Source organism: Centropristis striata, chromosome 3, assembly GCF_030273125.1.
Source record: "Centropristis striata isolate RG_2023a ecotype Rhode Island chromosome 3, C.striata_1.0, whole genome shotgun sequence".
Taxonomy (NCBI): domain Eukaryota; kingdom Metazoa; phylum Chordata; class Actinopteri; order Perciformes; family Serranidae; genus Centropristis; species Centropristis striata.
In genome coordinates, this window is record NC_081519.1 from 37,159,553 (window position 1) to 37,186,333 (window position 26,781).

The following is a 26,781-nucleotide window of genomic DNA, read 5'->3' on the forward strand; positions in this document are numbered from 1 at the left end:
TTAAGTACTATTAAATCATATGATGCAGCTAGTGTACAATTTACAAAAATAAAAATCACACAAACACAATACTATTCAAATAAAAATTATGATCAAAATAACTGATTTTAATGCAGGATTTTGTAAATGTATAACTGCTAAGCTGAAATAATTCCCAGACTAAATCTTGCTGTATGAGCTGGAGTAACACTTTATAAAGTGTTTGAGGCAAACGACAAACTCATCATCAGCTTCATCCTAGCTGTGTGCTTCACAACTGCTGTCGTGGGTGATTTAGTCACAGTTCAGAGACTTTCTTGCGAAAGGTGTGGGCCGTCTCTCTTATTTACATTTGTCAAAAATTATTTGAATACTATGTCAGGTGTCTGCTGTGTGGTTAGATGTGTGTTTACAGTGTCAATATGTGTGCTGTGTCAGTGTCTGGGTCTTAATACAACATGTGAGAGTCTGATCACCCACTTGTAGTGACCTTCTGACGGTTTGACCTTTTATTAAAACGTTGTGGTTCAGAAGACAAGGTGACTTGCCGGTCTGTAATCGTAGCATATGGGACCCCACCTGGAGCCCTCAATTTGGACAGTCTGCCAAAGTGCCTGAGGCAAAGATGGGGGTTGATTCACTGCTGCACACAAACCCCTCTCTCTCTCTCTCTGAGCCACTGATAAAGGACACAGAACAAGGGCCCAGTATTTGAGTTTATGGGACACTATCAGTGGATGCATGGTGGAAATCTGTGCCATCTGCCAGCTACTGCCCTCTTCAACCACCTTTGACACACAGCAGTACAATTTATTTTAAACTGCAGCCATATTCAAAAGAAAGCCAATGCCTCTTCAGATAAATGAAAGTAAAAAAGTAACTATGAGTGCAAAATAAATGATGCAAAAGTTTACAAATTGTTATCAGCCAGTGAGTAGTTAATTTAACCTCTTTGATAGAAGGTTATGAGTGAGAAATAGGTAAGTTAATATGCAAGTTAAATTAACTACAATTATTGTGACATGTGATATGATTTGCAATATTAGAGGAAATGATCGTTTTTACATAATTATTCCCACTTTGAAAAACATTATAATACTCTTATAATAAACGTTATTAATCAATATATTCCTAAGACATCACAATGAAAATGAAACCACAATTAACAAAGGATTGTGTCTGAAAACAAGATTATTCCAACTGTTTTGGCGACTATGTGTAAATATGATCGACAGATTAGACATTTTTTGTTAGGATCAAATCTATAAAATATAAGGTGTAGACATGCATGCAGCACAACAGTATTTAATAAAAAATGGTATTTTGACACATTTTTCCTGCAAATATTGCACCTCGATATTGCAATTTCGCAATAAAAAAAATGTTAGCCCTAATGTAAAGTGGTGTTAAAAACAAAACTTTCTTTGGCAATTGATTGACTAAAAATTGGCACATTAGCTGTGCAGAGACAGAGGCTCAGAGGTGCTGGTGGTCAACTAACAGATGTTCAGAATTGATAATCTCAACCCACCACGACCTCCGCAGCCAGAGAATTCATTAAGAAGAAAACACAGCTACATTCCAAGTCTGTTTCTACATATTTCAGCATCACATGGAATCACACGTAGCAGAAAGTCTGTTTTCACTGCCAGTAACGTCACTGCTGCCTGAGGTCCTTTTTGTGCTAATATGTTTTTACTTGCTACACTATTACTGAGTGTTGTTGGCATGCCTACATTAATTTAGATAACTTTTTTTGTTTATACACAGACAAAGCTGTCTATCAGCAAAAAAAAAAAGAAAATGCTCATGTCAAGTCAACAGGAAAATGCTCATGTCAACAGAAGCCTGGCATGTTTTTGTTGACTCCACATACCACGTCTCACATTTGCTTAGACAGTAAAAAGCAAAAACACAGTAGTAAGACGTTCCCATGTTTCTGTCACCTGTTTACTATCAGACACCTATCTCAATGACGTTTCACACTTGGCTTCATGCAAAAAAAATTCACATCATCAACCAAAAATTAGGAAACTTGAGCAACCAGTTTAAAACCTACGCAAAAGATTAATCCCTTTATTGACAGATTCAACTCTCACAGGAGTCTGCGTCCGATTCCTTGAATAACCAGAACGAACACACACCTGGCTAATACTGAAGTTCTTTAAATTAAAACAGTTAAGTCACATAATGACGGACACAGAAGTTCTTTGAAAGAAACAGAAGTCATTCTACAAGAGGCTCCAATTAATCTCTGGCAGCAGTGAACCTGTTGCCGACTCTGTCTGCACTCTGTAACTTTACCTCCCAGACTTGGTGGCCTTTCTTTTCCACTTGACTAACTCCCCGCAACAAGACTGCTTTAGAGCCAGAAGCTGCCCCCCTTCTGTTCCTCAGTAATCAAAACCTCTTTATTCAACAATGCCAATGTCTTTATCTCGGTTTTTCTCCAGCACACACTGTCTATTCCCTTCGAAATCACCTCTCAAAAAAACTTCTTTTTATACTTCCTCACTTGCCTTCACTGCTCATATCCCGGCACTCACGCTCTAATAATATCCCTAATAATTTTCCCCCAGTAATACTGCCAAATCCGAAAGGACCACCTACCCCAAGGCCCAGACTCTGACTCCCCCAGAACCAGTGCCCCGGGACGGGGGTCAAAGTGAGGGACAGCTGGCAGACCTCCCAGCAGCCAGGAGGAGCGGGTCTGGGGTTGGAGGACCATGCTGACCCCAAGTCAGATGGTGGTCTGGCTCCCAGGTAAAAAAAAACAACATCTGGTCCAGTGATGGGAGGGTGGTCACACACGCGCTCACACACTCAAAACTGACACACGCCTGACTGCCCCTGCCTTCACTAATGAACTCACACATGCAGAAATTTACACACACACACACACATACACACACACACACACACACACACTCTCAGCTTTATTAGTCATTAGGACAAAAACCCTCGTCAGTCTCCTCAGCAGATGACGGCTAGTGGCCGCCGTAGTTGCTAACAGCTGGCCGGACAGAGCTCGCTGGTAGCTGGAGCTCACAGGCGTTACAGACGGACTGAGGTCCAATTACTTCTTTACTGCTAGATTTACTGAGCAAGTGTGTGTGTGAGACAGAGAAAAGAGAAAATAAGAGAGTGATTTATGCCTTTTTGGAGAGATAAGAATGCAGGATAAATGAGATTAGATATTATAAAATATGAGCTGGCATTAGAGGTGATGAAATGCTGGTAAAAGAAAACTATATTCAGGAAAAGGAAAATTTCTGACACCTTAAAAAAAATACTCCTAGAGCCGAGGAGAATTATTAAATTCTCTTTTCAGTGGAAAGTATCCAAACCGTTATTAAGCACACAAAAAATGAAATACGGTCACTGCAGGCTATAGGCTGCGATGTGTGTGGCTTCTCCGTTCTCAAGATGAGATAAGGAGAGTGGAGATAGCAAGAGAGACAGCTGTTGTCTGCTGACAGCGCAGGGTTTTACACACACACACACACACACACACACACACACACATCAGCACGAGGCCTCCCCGGGTGCTCTCTGGGGCTTATGGGAATTAAAAAGGGGAGGGAAGGGCGGGAGAGGAGAAGACATTTAGGGGGAAGTGCGATAACTTATACAAAAATAGTGTCACCAGCATCTCTTTTCAATCCTGAGTTTTTGTTTCACCAAATATATTGACGTATACTTGCGGACTCATGCACCCACATGCAACATAACACACTGTTACCAGGCTTCACGCCCACCAACAAACATCCACTGAACAAAAAGTCAAAAAGAGAAAGTGATTAGAGGAGATATTTCAGGAATATTTTCTCATCTTAATTGTATTGTCTCGTGCTCGGGGCATCATCTCCTAATGTTTTCCTTTCCAGTAATGCAAAAAAATGTTGGTAGAGTTTTGATTTAGTCAGGCGTGCTGTTTATGCAGACAGCTGCACATATCAGGCTACATTCATGATTGCTTCTTCTGAAGTTGTAGAAAGTTCTGAAGCATTCGTTTCATGAGCTGAAACCTAAAACTCACTTTAGAAATGGAAATTTCTGATTTTCAACCTAAAGTTTGACTTAAAAAATCTAGAGGACTTAAACTTTAAGAAATATGCACATAATTGGACACAAAAAAACTAAAGAAACAAAAATAAAAGACAGTGACACTGTAGTTGCCCAGCAATGGGGAATCACAATAGAATAGATCAGAAACTGTAAAGTCAATGAATAGATAAACAAATATACAGATGTGAACAAGTGCACCATGATACTATACAGAGCTTACTTTAAAGTAGACATAATTATTTTAATTATTTTTTCAACAATAATTGGATTTATCCTAAAGCACTGTTAAAATAATTGGCTTCTCTCAAAAGCGAGACAAACTACTCTATAATGACTCGTCACCTTGATCACATTCAAACACAAAGTACATAGTATTGGACAATGTCTGGCGGATTATGAATATTTTATGGAAATTTAGACAAATTTCCTCTGAACACAGGGCTGGGCAAAAAACGAACAAATGCAATAGTGTCAGAAAAAAAAAAGCACCGTTGAACTGAAAACCAGTAAAACTTGTGGTGCACTAAATAATGATTTGCTTTAATGCAGCAAATGAAAATAAAACTCATCAGTACAGCTTTTAGGATAATATGGTAGTTTCTGACTAAGAGGATGGGTTGGATATATTTTCAGATTACATGGGTTGACACGAGAGCCCTGGTGTAACCTCGAGTTCATGTCATCGAGGCTGTTTGACTCCCAGAGAAAGAGAGAGAGAGAGGAGGAGAGAGATGCACAGGAGCTGAAAGACATCAAGAACTGTGCGGCTGTGAAGAAATATAATGAAATTGGTGCAGATAAAGTCAGGAAGAGCAGAGCTTCCTATGAAAATATTTATCATTCCACAAACGTTTGGCTACAGAAGGGTTTGGAATTAATTTGTGTTTTCTTAAGAGGGGGTGCCTTGCGCTACAGGATGGGGAATTCTCCACAGGCCGGGACTTTTTTGGGCTGCTGCTTATTCACAATTTATTAGAGCAAGTAATAGGAACCATGAAGGCTGAGGAGAGAGAGGGAGAGAGCCTGAGAGGGACCCAGCACACACAGCCGTAGGAGAGGGAGTCCAAAAATGGGGCCTAATGTTATTAAGAGACGGACCGCAGTGTTAAATCACACACACCCGAGCACACACCTTCGGTATGTGGTCTGAGCACACACACACCCCCACTCCCACCACCACCACCACCACCCTTCCATCACGACCCTTGGATGGTATTTGTGGGGGTTTAAATACAGGTATACGAAAGGAGATTTACTGAGATTTACAATCCGTCACAGACTTGAATCTGATACAGCAACTATCTTAAATAAAAATCCTACTTTGGCTGGCCAAAGTACGCCTGCAGGTTTATTTCAGATAACTGACACTGACAGCGAGAGACGTACATCCAGTTTATTTTATAAAATGTATAAATGAGTGTGAGCTGGTATATATTAGAAACACATTGCACTAAACTATATTTGCCCTGCAACAATTATGATAGTTGAAGATTGCCACGGTGCCTCTTAGCCCAATATAAGCATTTTATTTCTCTGTGCTCACAGACTTTTCTGTAAGAAAATTAACATATTTCACTTAATTTAAATGTAAAGTTGTACCATTGACTGAACAACTGAACTGAACTGAACACAATTACATTTTAAAAAGGTTTATGGAAATAAATATGTTTGTTCTAGTATAGAAGCTCATCAATAAACAAACTTTTTCTGTATGAAATAATGTGTGTTTTATATATCCTCAAACAATATAAGATATTGACAGAAAGTGTGAATAATACATATGTCTGCAAAAGCAAAATTCCAGTCATTGCCAATTAGAAAAGAGATAACGTGACTTATTTTTTTCACTGTAGCCATTGTGGTATTGTAACACTCAGACTTCTTGAATTAAATGTAATATTATGTTATTGTCCTTATAAGTGAAAATATATAAACTGTTAAATGAATTAGTCATCATATATTTGCTTTTATCAAAATATGATTAATGTAATTCAAATAGTTTGTGAGTAATGAAGGAAAATGTAAAAAAAAAAATTAACAATGGCCCTGGGAGAATTATATATACATTTTAAATGTCAAGACAAAAATGATTTTTTTAAAGCAAGAAAATGTCAGATTTCTTTACTTTAAATCTATTTATTTACATTTGTTTCTTTCAAAAAACCAAAGGGCCCCATTAAATCCTTGCTCCTCCGACTGTGCAGCTGATAGACATGTTTAAAGGTGATTTAAACGCTTGGAAAAACACAGTGAGTGAGTTTCTAGTCTGGAGCCATGAAGGGGTCCTTGAAAAATATGAATACCAGCCTTTGAAAAATGCTTAGCGAGGCTCCCCTAATTTAGTTAATGAGGGTCCCTGCATGGCTGCAGAGGGGGGCGTCAGTGATTTCAGTGTAATCTTCTGTACTTAAGCCGAGCAAAAAGTGTTGCAGCGATTCAACCGGCACCAAGAAAAACAAAGGAGCTGCAGCTCAGAGAAGGTGCCTCACACACGTTTCCCCCCACTTCTTTTAAAGGGCTCAGTGAGACACAAGTAATGATTTGTGGATGGTGGATTTTAGGGCTTTCTGCTCTTATTAATGACTCCTACACCGACTTGGAATAAATAAAAGGAAGTTCAGTTGGTGATACAATATTTCCAACTACACTGAAAACTTTTACATTGGCCTTCTGCATTACAATACAGTTTTTCTATACATAAATTCCAAATGTGTTCAACAACCAAAATTTGGGATCATTTTGTATTGAAGTAATATATTAAGGTCATAAATTAAATATATTAAATAATGCCTTTTTTTAAAGTGATTGTATTCTCAAATGCTCACACTTTACATGGAAACACACCTATTCAAATAGTGGCAACACTGAATGAATGTAAAGTTAATTACAGGTAGAGCTTTTTAAAATGAATTAGAGATATTTGATAACCAAATATTAAGTCAAATATTTATTTTATTACACGTGCCATGATTTAATATTTGATATAACTATACATTTAATAAAATAAAATAAAACTAGCATGGGCGTATTTAGAGGGCATTGTTCTGATCTAAAAGTAAATTAAATGCTATGTTTATTTAGAAGAACATTTAAATAAAACACCAACAGAGCTTAGGCACACTTTGACATATTTTGTTACTCAGGTAGAAGGATGAACTCGTCTGGCTATTTTATATTTAAAAAAAATGTAATGCTAGGCTATAACAGAATAAATCGCGAAATATCGATGTAAAATAAGATTAAGTAGCCTTTTTCACACTTACCATTATTCAGAAAGAAGAAGGGAAAAAATCCAGGCAGAGCAGTTGTCTCTCCATGCCCAGAGGACTCCGCAGACTTTTCTCAAGTGTCCCCGCAAAACCAGTGACCAAAAGTGAGCGCTCCTGGAGACTCGCAGTCCCTGAGAAGAAGAAGGAGAAGAAGAAGAAGCTCTCGGCTCGGAGGCTCCAGGTGCTGACAGCTGGCAGCTTTCTGCAGACACTCACTCACTCACATCGATCTAACTTCTCTTCCTCTGCAGCTTCAGGAGCGTGTTTGCTTTCCCGGCGGTGGGGAAGTGATGTTAAGTAAATGAGCGAAGATTTCTGGTTCCTCCTCCTCCAGAGACTTGCGCGCGCTGCCTGCACGCAGCCTCAACGTGTGTATGTGTGAGTGTGTGCGCTCGCGAGCGTACGTCTTTGTGCGTGCGTGTACACCGGAGCGCGCTCCCTTATCTCTACCTCTCCTCTCATTTTTAATTCTGTTTCACCTCTTCTTCTTCTCTATCTCCGCTTTAAATCTTTGTTTAGTCAAGAGCTCTTCTTCGCGTTTGTTTACACAACGACCCGCAAACTATTGAGTCGTCCTGCGTGAAGCAGCGGGCTCTGTGTATGCACTCCACATAGAAGGATTTGTTAGTTAGTGGTAAATAACTGCAGGCGATTGACAGTTTTATCAACAGTGTTTATCTTTTACTGTATGTGAGTGTGGATGTGTGGGGGGAGAGTCATTATTTCCACCCCCTCTCACTTAATAGGCGTCTTTATACACTATTTCTTTAAAATATAACTAGAGCCAGGCCTAACTACCCTGACAGGTGTTATTTGAATAAAAAGCCACTTTAGTAGATTAGTCTTATTTTTTATGGGCTTATGTAGAAGATATGTATGCATATGCAATAGACTACATATATAAAGTGGTTGGAGAAGTAATTAAAGAAAAACAATACTTTAAAGTACTTTCATTTGCTAAGTTGATGTACACAAAAACACACCTATTCAGCAAAATGTACTAAATATTAGTAAAATTCTAAATTACTCAAATAAAAATTAGCCAAAATTAGCCTTTTCAAAGTGTTAAATGGTTGTATAGATATATATTAAGCATGTACCAAAATGCAAATACGTTACTCATGAAAGCATGAATAATGTGACAGAAACAAGATATTTTTCTTCTATCAGAAGTAATACCTGTTATTATTCGGGACAAGAAGTCATTATTAGCATGTCTGTGAATCAGCCATTATGTTTCTTGAAATTACAAAAGGTACATTATGAGGATGTAGAATTATATTTAATAATGAATTACTTGCCAATATTAAATCAATTTGATGCTTTGAAGGCACAAACATTGCATTGCCAATGAATAATAGGTTAGAAAATACAATACTTACGCAAATTAACTTGGCTTCTAGAATAAACTACGTCCATTCTGACGTCTTCCTGAATACAGATACAAAGACAGATAATTATATATATATATATATAAATATATACATGTGTGTGTGTGTGTGTGTGTGTGTGTGTGTGTGTGTGTGTTAGATTAACATTAATAATTTAATTGTATAAGCAGTGTAAGAGCTGTTTGTATACTGAATCATTTAACAAGTTTTTGGATAGTTTAATCACTAATAATGCATCTGATTTTCATTTTGTACATAAAATAAAATAAAATAAAATCATGCAAAATTAATTTTCATAAAAAAAGTACAGTTTTAAATGGTACATTTCCACTGTGGATTATTTATCAGGTGAATTAAAATATATTCAAGTTATCTCTTGAATATGGAGAAAAACAACAACAACATCCTGTATATATATATATAAATATGATGCAATATTTGTCCAGGCCACCCTTAAAAATATGGTTGATATTACAGGGTTTGGAAGTCGTGATATTAGCTATAAAATTGTATTTTGACTCATTTTGAAGACCCATAAACCTGATACTGACAGATAATAAATGTTTCAATTTATTTCTGACATTTCCACAATAAATTAACAGGCATCAAACCCATGTAGAGATTCACTCTTAGATTTTCATTTCTAACCCAAGGCCTGGAGCACATCACCTGCTCCTGGTTGTATATGTGGGAAACGTCACAAATCTATCAAGGTTACCAAAACAGGTCATGTGTCAGGCTGTGTAGTCTTAGCAACACCTGCTGAACTGAAGAAAAGCAATATTTGACAGTTTTGTCTGCCCAAGCACAACCATCATACTTTCCCCTAAAACACAGCAGGCGCAGTGCAGGTGTCTTAGCCCCTGCCTGCCTGTTTGTTCAATACAATGAGAATATGTGTGTGTTTGTGCCTGCTTTATGTGCGTCCAGCTCATGTGCCATTGTCTTGTGTGTGTATTCTGTAACTTGAGGAAGAGTGTGTCGGAGCTGGGAGCCATGACTCAGGAGGAAACAGGTTCTCCTGAACGGGGGGACAACAGGATGCCCCTCGCTGACACCATCTCAACACCCGCAGACATGGATATGTGAGGGCACCTGGGGGAGATTCATGCTACTTTACATCTGGGCTAGTGTCGGCATCACTGACCTTTCCAAATAAAAGAAAAGAACATCCTCCAGGGTAATAGGGCTTTCAAAAAAAAGCTGGATAACAACACGTGTCGTGGGTGAAAAGGTGCTTTTTAAGATAAGGACAAAAACAGGATGAAAATAGAAGGAGAAACCGAATTGCTAGTTGCTTCCAAATCTCAACAAACTACAGGAATATGTGGAAAAGTGCATCTTGAATTTCTATTAAAAATTGTCAAAATCAGTCAGATTGCATGGGTTCAACTAGTTAAGGAGATAACGACAACAAAAAAATATTAAAAGTGTGCGATAAAGATGGAGGTCTCCTGTGAAGTTAAAGGAAACATCCACCTTCTCGCATTAAAAACAGATCAATTCCAGTTATTTTGGGCTGAAGTGTCATCATTTACTACTTTATTTCCTTGACCCAACTTATCCAGAATTACTTCAGTTATTAATTTCCTGCCTCACCGATAAATACCTCCAAAATCCCCCTGAGAATGTGCCTCAACCTGTTGCATTTGGCACACGTCAGCTGTAAGAGTGATAGTGACAGCAATAAGGAAGGGAGAACATTTTCCAGTTGAGGAAATTATTTACGACGCTCACTCAATAGACAGCATGGCCTGTAGCAACTGCAGTGCATTCTGGTTTATTGAGGCTACAGTCACTGGAGAAACTGGTATCTCTAACTTATGGCATGAGTGATTACAAGTCTGGAACTAATACAAACACTAAAAGTTGATCATTTCATTGTGTCTTCTGTTTGCATTCTGCATCACTTATTTATGTCTTATAAAAAATGTTCAGAGCAGCACCTGTATGAGTCCTAAGGTCACACATAAACCTAGACGGTCAACAAAAATATAAGCATGTTGAGCTGCATTTTGTGAATGAAAAGTGCTATATAAATAAGATTTATCATTATTATTATTATTATTATGTAATATCCTGCAAATAAACTCTTCTGTCGCTAAACATTATGATATGGACAAACCTAATTTGGCAAAAGCTATTAAAGCTTTATTTCAATATCAATATGTGACAATATATATATATATAAAAAAATTAATTAAAAGTTATTTCATGTTATGTTGGTGTTTACTTTTAGCATAGTAAAAAAAAAATCCCCCAAAAAACATGTTTTTTAGATCATTTAGGTCATTTGCTGTGACACATTTAGGTATAACTGCAATGATTGTTCAATAAATAACCACTAACTGTTGCCAAGCCCTCAGGTGCACTGCAGTTATATGCAAATTTGTAACAGCTGCAACTACATCCACCCAACATGAGTTCACACATTCACATACACACTAGCCGTGTTTCCATCAGACTAAAAAGTGGCCGCTGGGAAATTTCAGGCCAAGCCCTTTCAAATGGCTGCATTCCATTACAAAAAAAGGCCCCAGAGGGATTTACAAGACTCCGGAGGTGACGTATGGTTTCCGATCATCGCGTAATCGTTTAGCGTCAGTTTCAACTGTGACGTCATATACACGACTGATTTAATGCGGGAGACGATGCAAATGTGAACAATAAGGAAGGAGACGCTGCGATGGGAGGAGCAGAGCTAGCTGTGTTTCTTGTCATTTTGATCATGTACATGCGCGAATTGTTGTTGTGAATACTCGCTACTTCGTCAGCATTTAAAAATGCCGTTGTTGTTGTTGTTGCGTAAAGTACTACGTCACATCCCGCTTAGCGTTCTATCCAATCAGCAACCAGGCTTTTTTCAGGGGAGAAAAATGGCCCTGCTCTTTGACAGGGCCAAAAAACGTCCGCTAGGTGCGGCTCACATTCAAATTAGGGGCGTTTCAGCAAAGGGAGACCTATAGATGTGAGAGGGAGAGCTATATATATTCGACTATAGTGGAAGCGCTGACAACCTCACAAACATTGACCTCCGTGGCAAATTTCTGCCTGCCAGGGTGATAACTGCCTAGCCTGGCTAACACCAGAATCACAAATGAGATTAGTCTGGAAACCAGCCGTTCAATTCTCCGTAGAGGAGGCGTGGTTTACGATCCTCTAGAGCCATTTATTGGGCGCTTAGAATGTCTATCAAAAGCGTCTGTAGGTAGCTCTTAGTCAATCGTATCAGTTATACTGGATGGCGTATGTAGAGCGACAGAAATGGATGTTTGTTGTGTGTGTGTCTGTGAGAGAGTGTTGCTTGCTGCTTTGCTTCTCCAGTTCTCGCTTTCTGCAAGATTATTTATTTTCAAGCTTTATTCCCCCCTCATGTCATTCAGCCACACACATCCACTGATTTTATGGGCAATAAACAAGCTGCTGCGGGTCTCTCGGCGGCCCCGATGTACCCCGGCTCGTAGCGAGATCACCGGCGTTACGGTAGCGGGGCTATTAGTGGCGCTAGTAGCGGGGCTATTAGTGGCGCTAGTAGCGGGGCTATTAGCGGTGCTAGGAGCGGCGCTAGTTGGTAGATTAGTAGATTAGACTTTTCCCAAATCCTGTTGGAAGCAAGGCTAAAACATCCTTTTTCGTGGTGAAACATGAGTGTTAAGTCAAACCCTTCTTTTAAAATCAACTTTCACTCTAAAATATTTAAAACACCATCTACAGCTAAAGAGAGTTTCGCTCTGTTGCAGCCATGTTGGATCCATAAGTAAACTACAAAACTACAAGCTTCCATCTGCCGAGTAGTACGCGTCATCGTCTTGCCGTCCCTCCCCGTTCTGTGATTGGATCCCTAAAACAGGGCTAAGAAACGGCCCTGGTTGCCAGACTGCCTGGAGTTTCGAAATGAAATTCGAGCGCGCAAGGCAGTATGGGTATACCCAGGTTAAGAACTGCCACCAAAGGGAGCAGAAATTTTGTCATCCGACAGAGCATGCAATAATGCTGCTGGTTACAGCTAAAATTATGCCATAAAACAACAAAATGCTCTCTGAAATGCAAGGAACATTGGCAGTAGCACTTTTGGTTTACCATTTGTCATGCACAGGAAGGAATATAAAAGTATTAACAAGAGGCCATTGTATTTTAATGGTGTTTTTAATATCAACAGCTGTGACCTTATGAACTCAGTGTCAGTGACATGATGAGTTATGATCACCAGGGATGTTGCAAGTGCTCATTTACTAACCAATACCAAACATGTTGCACTTTGCCAGACTCATAGTTATTGTTTATGATGATATATCTGAGGAGAAATGTGGTCTTGTGGCGTCTATTAAAGGAAAATGTGCTAAAAGATATACAGACGTGTTGTAAAATTCCCTTATTGTGACATTACAGCACTGAGGTACAAAATGACAATGGCTCTGGGAAGTACCGTGACCCAGACACGATGAACTAGTCTGCCTCAGGTTCAAACAGCAGGCGGCCAGGCCAACTCCTTTCTTCCACTGGAATGTGCGGTGGAGAAATAAAAGCTGCCATTGTCTCTCTCTTCCTCTGATGGGCTCAGTTGGCTGTCTGCCTATCCTCTTGCCAGCTGGCGGTATCCGCTGACACACAGTTACTGTCACTGTGTGTCATCAGCGTTCCTCGCGTCAGGGTACAGGAAAAAATGTTGCCTCTGACTTTACGACTATGCATTTTTATCACAGAGCAGAAGGTGTGATTTTTATCAGGCAAAAATAGTCTGTGTTGGGACTCATGTGTGAAGCTGTTTCAGGTTTGAAGTTAAACAACTTGAAGTTTTGTTGTGTAAATGTCGCAGAAGTTGGAGAACTTGGAGAAGAAAAGGGAGCAAGAGAGAATATAAACATGATGAGCGAATGAATGTAATATTATACATTGCAGGGCTTATGTGAAAGAGCCATACTACCACCACATCTGCATTTAGATGCCCCTCTATTCATACCCTAAAAAGCATAAACCTCAGCTTGCCCAGACATACACACCGTGTCTGCCCCCATGACATCACCTCCACCTTCAAAACACACCTCTCACTGCAAAAATCAAGTATCCTTGACTCCAAAACATTCCTCAACATCTGTCCACCTGTTTCTCTTAAGTCCCATCCGCCTGTTTCTCCCACACTTTCAATTTCAGCCAATCACTTCCCTTGACACTACTTTTGTTCACAAAAAGAGGAGGCGCATTCACATAAAAAATAGTCAGTGAAAACTGCCTCCTAAAAATGATGTTCCCATACAACTAAACTGCATTCCCAATAACAATTTCAGGCAAATGTATGTTCTCCTGCAGCTAATCAAACAATGGGCAAAGAGGTGAAGCATGGGTAAAGCTATAGGGCGAATGAATGAAGGCTGGTTGCTGAAAAACAGCACCTGTAAAGGTGCCCACCTGTCATCCAAAATGGCAGATCATTAATTATGCATAACTTTAAAGCTTAATATAATTTAAACAGGTGAGTTATTACTGTTGTGCAATTCAATATTTTAACATTTTGCTCTAAGAGATTTGACTCACTTTTGGAGTCAGCCTCAAGTGGCCACTTGGGGAACTGCAGTTTTTGGCAATTCTGCGAATATTTCCTATGGAAAATGACAGAAATGTCAGATGCAGCACATCAATTCTAATGTTAAAAAGGTGCAGGGGGTTCCATCTGATGCATCATACTGGGGATTTAAGGTTAGTTCAAGGTTTTTTTTTGTTTTCAATTTTTAAGATAATTAATCACATCCTTTTGCTAACTTTGATTTCTTGGATTTGACGCCAACTTTTACTAAGTTACAGTATTCTGGATGCTGGATGGAATGGATTTGAATATATGATAGAGTCACACTAATGTTTTTATTTTTATTTTTATTTAACAATAGAAAAAAAATCAAAATAAAACCAAAATATCTGAAAGCACAGGTTTGACAAAGACATATAAGTCCAAGTACAGACTTTTTGATGCAAGAACAGGAGGCCAAGTCCCCTCCCTACTCTTCTTAAAAGCATTTTCCCTCCCTCTGTCTCTCATAAACACACCCAGCATCCCTCCATTCTTCCCCACTGGGACCAGTGATGGAGCAGCCCTGCCTCCCAGTGAGACAGCTCTCACCCAGCCTGGTTATATGCTGTGCGTGTTATTTAACTGACCCTGGCCTCTAGCTGTACAGCGAAGAGGCCCATAAGGAACACACACATGTGCAAGGCAAGGAAAAGCGTTGTTTTCCAAATGTAATATATTGCAGATCTCTATTTGATGAAAAAAAATCCCCAAAATAGATAGTATAATACAATTTTTGAGATCATTAACAATGAAATTCAACATGCAGTATGGAAACACAACTGGTATCAGTACTGATTTTTGAATAACAACTCCCTCTGTGCATTCAAATAGGTCATGTGAGAAATAATAACTCATGCATATATATTCTCATTACTGTATTTTACAGATAATTTCAATTTTGCCTTATATAACACAACATTGTAAATCCAGTACATGCTATCCGTTCCTACTCTGCACAGTAATCTACCCGAGAAGAAGGACATGTACTGCGCACACACACACACACACACACACACACACACACACACACGCACACACACAAAAGCACACACATATACTCCCCCTTCGTAGCTGCTCTACCCCTCTCTTTGCCCTTCTCAGTGCCCCCCATGTCTCAGGAATGTGGGAATGATTGCCTTAATTTTATAAAGCGCACGGCTTCCTTTGGTTCAATTTTCACCAACACCATAAAAAAGAAGCAGTTGTAAGGTCAGCAAGAACCCATCTGGTTTTGCCATTGCTGCGGCTTTAATGACCAGGTAATAAAAGTTCAATTTGACAGAAATTACAACAGATGTTTCAGGCTGTAAGCCTCAGAAAGAGTTGGTTCCACAGCGGGATGAAACCTCAGCCTGCAGGAGCTGCTCCACTGGCCTGATATACTGTATAAAATGACTAATGTTTGTACAGCATGAGAAATAGCATTAGAAACGCACATGTAACAATACAGTGTGGAAGGATCCCAGCTTTAGGGCACAGTCACACATGAACGACTGTATCAAAGTTCACCAAAGTTGAACTCCATGTGATGCGAATATATGAATTTGCAAATTTGCTTTGCCAGCAGAAGCAAATTTGATTTCCCCCTTCGGTCGCATACATGGAAAGTGAACAAGGGGGTGTATATTTCCCAATGTTAATTTTGTCAAACTGTGAATCACACGAAGGGGCGTGGCGAAAATACCAGTCCTCCCATTCATTCAAATGTGGGTAGTGCATTTAGGCTGCAGTGATGGGGGCTGCAGAATAAAAAAAGTTGAAAAAGAAAGTTGAAACAGAATCAGCTTTAAGAGAAAAGCAACCCAACATCACACTGCGGAGGCCAGTAAACAGTGAGAGTGCAGTAAGCACATGGTCAAACATAAGTAATGGTGCCAATGACCATCACCTACTGAGGCGTTATTTGTTCAGTGCCAAGTCATGCCAAGTGGAGTCAACCACACACACTTTTTTGAGAGCTGTTGGGCCGCCACTTTACTGGTCAAAGTTAAACATCACATGCTGCAAGGATGAAAAGTTGGAGGAGCAAATGTTTTTGACCCTTTTACTCACCTTGAATGGAAGTGAAAGGGAGGCAAATATTGGACAATTTTGCATGTGATCATGCTCTAAACACCCCTGTCTTTGTCATTGCCACTGGACAGGGTTGAAAATGACTTTGGTACAAAAAAAACAATGGTAAAAAAAAAAAAAAAAAAAAAACACATGCACTTACCCCTTACTCCTCAAAAGTGTGAAACAGGAAGGCTATGGATGGTCATTGGAGCAGTTCTGTGGGGAAATTGGTAGCATGTTTTCTGCACAAGGCACAGTCCCTCCATCTTTTTCTTGTCTGTGGATGTTCAATCTGTAATAGAGTGTTGCAGGAAGGTTTTTTTTTTGTTAGATGCATAATATAAGCTCTGGTGGTTGACACAACTTGAGATTTTAAGAGATTTTCACATTTTGTTCTACATAAAATACATCAGTAAATATCCCATTTGTACATTTTAATGCTTTTATGTGTCTTAAAAGAGGCAGTTGCAAACAACTAAATGACTAAACGGCTAAATGAGACTACAGAGGTTGTCGCAGACCTTAACACAATCATATAAATACACTATATGCATGATACAGCAGCACCCACAGCACTGCAAAATACTACCTTTGTCTCAGGGAGGTGATGATTCATGTCTGGTAATTTGTGTGTCTGTGGTTTGTGGTATTGGCATGTTGAACTGCACTGTACTGTACTGTACTGTACTGAAAGGCATCATGGTATTTTGTCTCCGCCTGTACAAACACCACATAATCTGTACACAAAAAACTGCCATCAGTGCATGAATCAGCATTTCTTTGACAGTTTCAATAATAGGTGAACACAAACTTGGCTTCACAAATTCAGTAGACAGCGCAGGACTATTGCATCCTACAGGTGTTCACATTATTGTGTCCAGCCTCTGTACATCTCAGTTTCAAAGACCTTTTTGGTGGTTGAGGGCAGTGGAACTTTAGAGGGAGATAGCAGGTCAACAATAATGGCCACATAAAAGTGGTGAACATCATCTGGAAGCTGAACCTGAAGATTAATTTGGGATGCAGAGCACTGTGTGTCAAGTTGTCCTGGTCAAAAATATCTAATTAAAATGACTTATTGAATTAATTATTTATTTATTGAAACCTATTATGGTGCAAGGGTCATAACATTAAGGTATGCTTTCTAAAGTCCAGTCCATGTTCAACTGTGTCCCATAAGTTGTTGCAGCCATTTTTGGGTTGATGCCATTTGCTACACACATTTGGTGCTCAATAATACAATTTTTTTCATATCGAGAATGGATAAAAACGGTCAGAAAAAGCCTCCAGAATATAACATCAATATATAAAGACCTTTGGAACAACATAAAAGAGCCCATGCTGTGATTTGGGTTCAAAAACTTTGGTCATTTTGGAGATTTCTGGATTTACAGCGATGGATGACGAGCACTTCTGTTCTACAAACTGCTGAGAAACCCCCTTATAGTCAATATACCTTGGAAAGCTGCACAGCCCCTGAATGCTCCAGGTCTCTAGTTTGTGGTTGTAAAGGCTTTGATTATCCTAGAGGTCACAGCAGCTAATTTTATACACAGAGGTTGAGACTCAAGCAATGAACTGGCTACTACTGATGACTAACATCATCCCACATGAAAAAAACTGGGCAGCTTTCCAGTGATATCCAGCTTATGGAATTCAAAACCTGTTTAGGGACCCTTGTATGCACAAATATTCAAATACAGTAGGCGGAAATGGCAAATTTGTACTACATGAGAAAAACGATGTGGTTTTTGCCTTAAACTGCATGTTATGTAATTTAAAAAAAAAAAAAAATTGCTCTTCTTCTTCTTCTTCTTTTCTATTCTTTTCTTCTTTAACATATAGCACTCCTGTAGCAATGACAGTTAGCTCTTAAAGTTATGTACTTTCCTGTGGTCTATGTCTAGTACCATCAGGTTGAATGCACTTATTGTAAGTCGCTTTGGACAAAAGCGTCTGCTAAATGACATGTAATGTAATGTAAATGTTATCGGCATAAAGTAGGCATGTATGTAAAGAGGAGACTTGTGGGAACACAGAGAGCCTATTTTCATTCAGATAGCATAACTTTGCAGCGTTTTTTCAACAACTTCCCGACATGGTATCCTATCTTCAGTATACTCCTAAAAACGAGTCGCTACGCCCTCCGAAAAAAAAAATGCGGCGTATCATTCCGCCGACCCGACCGGACATCAGAACAGTATCAGCTTTTAATGGGACGAATTGGAAAATCATTCTTCAGTCCTTCTGTCTTTTTTTTTTTTTTTTTTGGACATGATATTTTAATGCAACTTTCTGAAATGTGAGTCAAGTTATCGTGAAAAAAATAAGCTACAACCGCTCTGGTGATTGATTAATTATTTATGGTTTAAAGGCACAATGTGTAAAATTGTGACGACACTTCAAATGGTTGCAAAGACTGTCCACTTAAAAAGTAATACGAGTTATAAAGCAAAAAAAGGGTACCATTTTTAAATTATTTCAATAATGCCATACATTCCTCAACTACAGTAAAGCGGGCTGAAACACGACTTTTAAATCACTGCAACAACTTAAAACTGACACAAGACGACAACTACTTTCATCCCAGTAGCTGTCATTCAATCTCATTAACAGTTTATTTACCCTGTAGGTGTAACAATACTGTCAGGCTCGTCCTCTGTGCCAGCCTCTACGTTCACTGTGCAAACTGTGAGAAAGTGTTTCGTCAGCTGACTCTTTTCTCACCAAGGCCGAGACTGCAACTCTAAACATTAAACTTTTAAAGGAATGTCTCAGCGGATATGTGAAATTGAACATCCTCAGGGCAGGTATTCACCTGACTTTTCTGTTTGTTTTCCCATGCATACTAACACAACAGTGGCTGTGTCAACCTGTGTGAAAACAGCTTACATTTCTGCTCCATGTATTACATTGTATGTGAGTCAACACTGGATCAACAAGATGTCACTTTTATCCGGTACAATTACTATTAATAACACAAAGCCACTTTAAAAAAAAAAAAAAAAACATAAACTGCAGCCTGTCTGAAGAAATTTACACTATAAATGTCTCGAAAAAACACAGCTGGTGTTTAAGCGACAGCTCAGAGGATTGACACTTGTTCTCACTTCTGGTGATTTATAATTCCCTCATGAATGCAAATATAGAAAACCCCCAGCTAGTCTCCTACTCTCATATGATGGATGATCTCCTGAGAGAATTCTGTAACTTTTTACTTTTTGAAACCCTCCACCCACGCCCTGAACGTACACACAAAAACACACTTTCAACTCTTCCATTTCCTGCGCACAGGCCCAGAGGTGAGACAGATACATTCACACGTAGCTTTACAAGTTCCCACGACGGAGCAGAAAGCATCGGACTTTAGGATCCATGCTTGAAAGCATAGGGATTTTTTAAACTCTCTCTCTCCCTCTCTCTGACAAAGACGAGGCGTGTCGAGAGTATTGTATTTCTGCTCCGTCCATGTGACTCGAGGAAGTGTGTGAAATAGTTTCACAACAACACGGCCTATTGTTGTGTTGACAATGTATGAGTTTTTGTCAGATTTTTGAGCTGTTGATGGTGACAGAGGAGTGACATTGTTGGATGATGACGATACTCTGAATGTTTTTTCCTTCGGGTAATGGTTTTTAAGAAGGACAAGGGAAGGAGGAACAGCCTCGAGTTAATTACACCTCAACTGTAAAGGTAACAGCAGCATTCGATGAGGTCAAGAGGTCACACTTAAACTAACGTCACTTATCCATTCATGGAGGGTTTCACTCTGTGTCAATCATTTGCACTGCAGAAGTTCTTCTTAGTCAGAGATTAAGTTTATTTATTTTGTGCAGAAAAGCATTGTAGTTTCAAATAATTACAGTTTTACAATTGTAAAGGTTTTCTGGTTCTTTGATTGGAAGCCCAAGAGTAAAAGTAAGTAAGGTAAGGTCTCAATCCCGGCCTTTATTTTGGTCACAGGTAGAGTCATGCAGATCTGGTCTCAGAATAACATAATTCTCACAGGAATTGAGTTAGAGTGAGCCCTGATCACTGTAATAATTTACAGATAATTCTTCTACGGCCTGCCCCCGTACAAAAAAATGGGCGTACACGACACCGAGTTCTATCGGCCAGTTGCTAATAACAACTGCTATTCACAATGTTTGTTATACACAATGTGTGTGTGTGTGTGTGTGTGTGTGTGTGTGTTGCTCTTACTGGAACGTATCTATGAGTTACCAAGCCTAAACATGACAGCTTGTAATCACATCTTATTTCTGTGAGAAGACAAACTGTGCCCTCTTAAATCTGCGGGAAAGAGAATATAAATCATGAATCATGAAGTGGAAAGTTACAAGTTACTCTGCACAGCACTGTAATTATCCAAATATAGCACAGTTTTTATTTTAATATTATATCCTTTTTATAGCACAATTTGTTGATGTCACAAAAATAAGGGTGTCTATACATCCACTCACGCTCTATACTAAAATGAGAGTGTGTTGTTTAAAGAAATTGATTCTATAACTTTATGAATTAATGAATGGTTAACTCACTGGTCAGCTAGTGTCATTAGTGTTGCAACATTGGACATGTTAACCTGATTATGGCACCAGATAAAGCTCTCAAAAGTTACTATGAATCATCCTGGTGGGAATATGAATGCCATACATAATGTCATGGCAATCCATTCAAAAGTTGTTGAAACATTTAACTCAAAAGTAAAAGTGTGAAATCTCAATTTTAGAGGTAAAGTCAGGAGAACATAAATGTCACTTTTATGTTTTTATGATAATAGTTATCAAGACATTCCACTAAAAGCCTAAATTGTCCAACTGCTGAAGGAGTAAGGGTCAAAGGTCAGTAGGATTCCTCTTCTGGGGACCATGAATGTCTTGTAAAAGCTTTCATGGAATTCTATCTGATGTTTTTTTTAAAAGATATTTCAGTCTGGACCACAGAAGTGGCTAAAAAGTTGGACGTTAAAAAAGTTAGTTATAACTATTTATTTTCATTGAAAATAAACTAAATTATAAACAGCAGGATAAACATTAAAAAGCACATTGATAATGCTGAAGTGCAATATGCAGCACTAGTAACACTGAACCTCATACAGTCCTTCATAAGAATTGACACACTGTAAACAATTGTCTTGTAAATTAACAGTAAAATACTGGCAGCAGGGTTGCCAGCATTCTACTGTTAATTTTAAAGTTCCCTCACTGTTATCTACTTTATACTATGTTACTGTGATAAAACCACATAGTGAATTACAGTACAATCCTGCATTTCATTGATTTTTACAGTAGACTAAAACACAGCTAGTTGAAATATTGTTGCAGTATACAATGCAGTCATTTTTTGTAAATAGAGCATATTGCTGTCTGAAAGCCAGTTACTATGAATTAAGCACTGTCTTCACTGTAACCTCAGTAGTTTTAATATACCATATACTGAATGAGTTAGTTAAGTAAAATACAGCCATTAAAAATGTATACAAGAAGAGACTTAGAAAATATCACATATATATATCATATATTTTATGGGAAACGGCAAGCTACCTACAAATGTTGCCCAGAATGCATTGTTTTCTACAGTATAATAGCTTTTTAATGGAAAACAGTATGCTACTGTCACAATTTGGCTGTTTTCTTACAGCAATTTGTTACAGTACAGTTCAGAAAAGTTCATTAGTGCTCTTGCATCAGAAAATATAAAGTGGAGGCGAGGTTGGTTCTCATCCCTGTGATATCTTGAAACATGCCTCTCAAACATCTCACAAATATTCAGTTTCATTATGGTTTGTTATTTAATTGCACTTAAATCTGCTGCCCTGTGGCAGTTGAAATGATAATGACAAAGGGACTGTTTCTTTATTCGATCCCATGTTAGTCATCGCATCATAATGCAATGTAAAGTATTGCCAAGTTCAATCACATAGCATCTGCTTTATAAAGAGAAAGAAATATGACCATTGTTAAAAAAAACCCCCAGCACCAACTGGCTGTCTTGTTGTGGCAACTGAACAAAACAATCAGGGATATAATTGATATGCAGCAAACAATAAACCTTAAATTGCAAACATCACATGAACATACCATCAGAAGTTCTTTTCATTTGTTATTTGTAATTTATTGTTGTTCTACAGTACTATACGTTCATGAACAATTACCCAAGACTAAAGTTTTTTTTGTTGGTTTGTGCGTCTGTTATTTTAACGATAAAGGATTATACCTGACCTCTGAGGGTGCATGATGTCATTTCTGCCTATGTTGTGCTGGATTCCCATGGCTGGAAGGCTGAAGGAAGCAAGAGTTCATTACATGACCTGTATGTGCTTGTCTGCCTGGTTTCTGCACTCTTTTTTTCTGAAGGCAAGATACAGTTTTAATCAGTGTCAGCAAAAGGAAGTGAGTTGTAGAGGATACAGGGTAATAAGATCGGGGGGAAGATGGCAAGACAAGAAGAAAGAATGAAGAAAAAGGAAGAAAAGGAAACACATTTGCAGTTATTACGGGCATTAGGCACTTGAGAATAAAGACAGAAAGAATGGATACTCTTCTTGATTTCACCTGCTTTTGAAAAGACTTTAAGAAAGTCCTCGTCAATGGGTACATAAATCCAGCTTTTAAGACACCTCACATATTCACTGAACAGAGAATAACAACTAAGAAAAAATAGTAAAAGAGTGGTTGAGAATAAAGGCAACAGTAAAAGTGAAAAAATTACAAGCAGAAGGAGGTAGCGTGTCTTTTTTTGAATGAAAGGGGACGATCCCAAATACTTTCTCATGGCTTCCTGAGTTACAGAAGCCCCGCTGCCTCGCAATCTGAAACAGATTTGAGTCTACGAAGAGAGAGAAAACCATCACAGCGACTGCTTTTTCCCTCCCCTGGATCCTACTGTACCAAGGTCAAAGGCCATGAAAATAATTAAAAACCATAGGTCAAAAATAATATCAACACTAAGACTCGTATATCGTAAGCAGGCGTGAGACACACCCTGAGATGTCATTAAGTTTACACAGTTTTAAGATGTTTCTGTACACACCATACAGTATTTCCTGCTGAGGTTTAACATAAAAATATATTTTTCTTTTATGCTTATTCTCATTAACATATTGTTTCAAGCTTGTGGTTGTGAGATTAAATTATTTTCACCCACAGGCAGTTTTGAAACAATCAAAAAGTTAAAACTAACATGAAATATATTTTTATATCCCTTCTGCTCGTTGGAGCCATGCATAATGAACTGTACTTTTACAGTGTGTCTGTCTGAAAGATATGAAAACAGACTATTTTAATGAGGGTAATATAAGACCCTGTAATGTCTGAGACGGAGAGGCTGCAGTCTACATCTCAGATATACGGAGCAAAAGTAGACAAAAAGTAAAAAAAAACAAGCTGAAGACTTGCACAACACTGCTGCTTCATGTTTTACGTTGGAACTACTGGAGGAATTCTTGACTCATTTATTCAGCAAAGACCAATGTCTTTGAGATGTCCATTGATAGTAAAAGCAAATGGGACAAGTTGCTTTTTTAAAATTTTTATTATAAATTTGTTTCACAAACATAAAAAACATACAATTCATTACGAAAGCATTTCACATGTATATATAATATATTTAATAGTTCACAAATATCAACTGTTAGCTTTTTGTTGTTGGAGAATTTAACCCTTTATCAGGCAAAGAACTATATTGGTAACTTCAGTTAATATTTCGAGAAAAAAGTTGCAAATTTACTAGATTAAAGTGGCAAATCTAGAAGAAGAAAAGTCGCAGATTTAAGAGATTTAAAATGGAAAATCTGTGCGAAAAAAAGTTGCGGATTTACAAGAAAAAAGTGGGGAAAAAATAAGCTTTTTCCCCCCAGATTCAACACTTTAAATCTTATAAATCTGCACATTTTTTTCTCGTAGATTTGCCACTTTAATCTCGTAGACTTTTTTCTCAAAATATTATTTTCAGATGTTTTTTTTTTACACATTCTGGCAGTATGTAATATCCTCCAATATTCTCTAGGGTTGAAATTTGGAATTTGCAAGTATTTCAATGAGTGCCATATTAAGGGTTAACAGAGGCAATGTACTGCATGTTGTTTAGATCTCAACCAAGAGTGGAAACCCAACATTTGTCCCTGCTGTCCTGGTCAGACACCCCAGTGGTTAAAGCTTGTTTAATTGGTAATCATGGTAATAACAAATTAATCAGAAACCTGTTTAAAAAGGATGCCACTACAGCTCCATATGTGCTCTCATGTTGGAATAAATCGTAGAACACAATAATTGGAAGAAGATCTGGCTATTACTCAACCATATTTGATAACCAATAAAGTGAGAGAAATTTAATTTAAAATAATTCATAAATTGTATCCATCCAATCAACATATTGTTAGAAGATTCAAAAAAGACATTGATGTGAAATACACTTTTTGTTCTGAATATATTGAAACTTTTACTCATTTATTTTGGTACTGCCTCTTTGTCCAAGGTCTCTGGATTGATATTTGTAACTTTATTGCAAGTAATGTTGATAAAGATTTTGAGTTGTTTTGGAGAGATGTACTATTTGGGCTCTTTGACTTTAACAAAAATAAAGAAAAACTCAATGGAATATTTATTATAAACCTCATCATACTGAAGGTGAAATTTCATATTCATAAATGTAAATTTGCTCGAAGAAAACCATCTTTTGTTGCCTTTCACCGGGACAAGTTGCTTTTGCTGCTTTGACTGTGTTAATATTGACTGAGTACAAATGAAATGTGGGATGGTGACCTGCCCTTGACCTTTGACCCCCCTCACGAAAGGCTAACACAAAGCCATTGAATTTATCGCTTTAAATCAATGATTTGATAAGCGACAGCCTAACAGGAAGCTAATGGATGAAGGAGAGACCCAGTTAAGTTGTTCCCTTTTGAAGCGTCATGACTTTAAAGTTCAACACCAGTAAGCACAACAAGATCTCCAACCTAAACGACAGAATAGGTTGTGTGTCAGTACCACCCATTACGACACGTATGTACGTATCGCGGCTCGCGGTACAGTAGTAGGTTGTAAAAAAAAAAGAAGCAATTTCCGTGAATTTATTTTATAAAACCACTGAATCAGGTTTAGGGCAAAAAAAATCCTGGTAAGGCGTTATAAAAGACAGATTGAACAGTAAATAAATGTATGTAAATGCTGGAAGTGAAGTACTTATGAGGGTGACGCGACAACTGCAAGTTACATAAAAAACGTAAGTTACATTTAAAAACGTGATTCATTTAAGTTCCATTAACAACGTAACTTAAGTAAAAATCTTTTACTTTTGTTTTCACACGTGACTACTAGGTCAGCAAGATTGCGTCGGATGCATTGCAGCAGACGGTGTAATACCAAAATATAACTCGTATTTCGCTGCCTGTACACACTACCTATACTTTCGTTTTTGAGGGGAGAACAGTTTGGTAAGCAAGTGACATTTTTTTTCTCTTGGTGTAATTTGATATGAAGAATCACAGACTTGAGAGGTGCTGTGTGCCGTTGAAAGACATCACTTTAGATTAACTACCTATATCACGGATGGGCAACTGGAGGCCCGGGGGCTGCATACGGCCCACAACCTCACTTGAAGTGGCCCTCAGTACTACATGCATTTGAGGATGAAATCTTAAAAGTGCTGTGTAAAAATGCACAAAATTACTTCTTGCAATTAATGTTGGTCTGCTGTCCTTGCACTGGAAAAAAAAATCACAGTGGTTATTTTTTATTTGCTTCAAACCTTCTGTATTCCTATTTATACTGTTACACATGCATTTCAGCATGAAATATGTTAAGTTACTGCACTGTAAACATATTTAAAATTGCAGTTTCATCATATCTGGTTAAGTGCACAGTCCTATATGTGGCCCTGTGGTAGTGTCGATGAAAAATTGTGGCCCCCTCCAGGATTTAAGTTGCCCATCCCTGACCCATGTCTTTCTCTCTTTTCAACACAACTAAATAAAGTGGCAATTACATGCCATAGATGCAGTTAACTGTACAGTACAGGCCAAAAGTTTGGACACACCTTCTCATTCAATGCGTTTCCTTTATTTTCATGACTATGACATTGTAAATTCATCAAAACTATTAATGAACACATGTGGAATTATGTACTTAACAAAAAAGTGTGAAATAACTGAAAACATGTCTTATATTCTAGTAAGCAAAGGGTGGTTACTTTGAGGAATCTAAAATACAAGACATGTTTTCAGTTATTTCACACTTTTTTTGTTAAGTACATAATTCCATATGTGTTCATTCAAAGTTTTGATGCCTTCAGTGAGAATCTACGAAGTAAATAGTCATGAAAATAAAGAAAAACGCATTGAATGAGATGGATGTGTCCAAACTTTTGGCCTGTACTGTATTTTAACATTAAATTTGTCAACCGCATATTGAATTATGTGATGTTTCTTATGGAGACTCCCTCCTGTCCAAAAGAG

General features: G+C 38.1%; 1 protein-coding gene across 1 annotated transcript in view; it reads right to left on the reverse strand.

Annotated features, from left to right (window-relative positions):
• Positions 1-26,781, reverse strand: part of eya2 (EYA transcriptional coactivator and phosphatase 2) — a 60,587-nt gene that overhangs the window by 24,244 nt on the left and 9,562 nt on the right. The window contains exon 3 of the mRNA XM_059328957.1: positions 16,486-16,617. The gene's annotated coding sequence lies outside the window, so the exon portion shown is untranslated. The remainder of the gene's footprint in view (positions 1-16,485; positions 16,618-26,781) is intronic.